Genomic DNA, 1,476 nt, shown 5'->3' on the forward strand with positions numbered 1-1,476 from the left:
TTTTCTTCAACTTATGTATCAGCAGTTCTCAAACATTTTTGTCTCAGGACCACTTTATGCACTTAAAAATCATGGAGGACTACCAAATAGCTTTTGTTTATGTGGGTTGTATCTTATCAATATTTACTGTATTAGATTTATCAGTATTTACTCTATTAGAAATTTAACTTAAGAAGTTAAAAATTATTTGTAAGTAAATTTATTGTTATTTAAAATGATCACATCATGGTCACATAAATAACATATATTTTAAATGAAAAATAACTTTTCCAAAACAAACATTTACTGAGAAAATGGCATTGCTTTACATTTTTTGTAAGACTCTTTAAATGTCTGACTTAACAGAAGACAGTCAGATTCACATATTTACTTCTTTGTTCTGTCTATTGTGATGTACTGTTTGCATTGAAGCAGGGGTCCCCGACCCCTGGGTCGAGGACTACTACTACTGGTCCTCAGCCTTTTAGGAACCGGGCGGCACAGCAGGAGGTGAGTGGCGGGGGAGTGAACAAAGCTGCATCTGCCATTCCCCATCGCGCTCCCCATTGCTTGCATTACCTCCTGAACCATTGCTCACATTACCATCCGAACCATCCCCCTCCCCCCACCCCGTCCGTGGAAAAATTGTCTTCCATGAAGACACCATCTCTGGTGCCAAAAAGGTTGGGGACCGCTGCATTGAAGTATATATGAAGGAAATCGGGCCTTGGATAGGTTTACTGTTAGGAGAACAGTGTTTTTATAGCCTTTTCACATAATTGTGGATGTTTTTTATTACTACAGTAAAACTTGGCAAATGTTAGAAGAAAGGTTGGTAGAGGAAAGGTTGTATTGTGGAATCTGAACCCATATTGATGGACTTTAACATAACTGTTGCTTTAAAATCTATTGATTTTCTTGCAATTTAAATGACTTTTCCCTCCATACATGATTATGTAATATCATTCGGAAAATATTAGCTTACCGAGTTATGCAAATCTTCCAAATGTTGACGCATACAGTAATCAAAATTAACACTTGTTAACATCTTATCAGAAAGTGTTTAATTATTGAGACCGGTCACACTTAGGGTGGCAGGTATAAGTTTTATAGATTTCTAATATTCTCTTGCAACCTTAAATTTTATCATCAGCAACAAATACTTTCATGTTTTTCTTTAATTGATAGGTTCTCTTCACTCATTTTTAAGAAAATGTCTGCCATATACCCAAGTCTGAGTAAGCATAATTCGTATATATGTTCTTTCAAGTAAAAATGATGTTTCATGAAAAAAGTGGCTCGTTCAGCTCACAACTCAGACAGTTGTATGAGTGCTTTTTCTTGAGAGAAGTATCATATTTTGGTGGGCAGCAGTAGTTTTTATGTGCATTTTGTTACACAGAGTTTTAAAAGTATAAGCATGGAGATTAGTAAAAATAAATTTTACTTCCTCATTAAGGAACTTCTTAAGTGAAAAGCCCCCCCCCCCCCCTTCTT

Source organism: Lipotes vexillifer, unplaced genomic scaffold (assembly GCF_000442215.2).
Source record: "Lipotes vexillifer unplaced genomic scaffold, Lipotes_vexillifer_v1.1 scaffold1002, whole genome shotgun sequence".
Taxonomy (NCBI): Eukaryota; Metazoa; Chordata; class Mammalia; order Artiodactyla; family Lipotidae; genus Lipotes; species Lipotes vexillifer.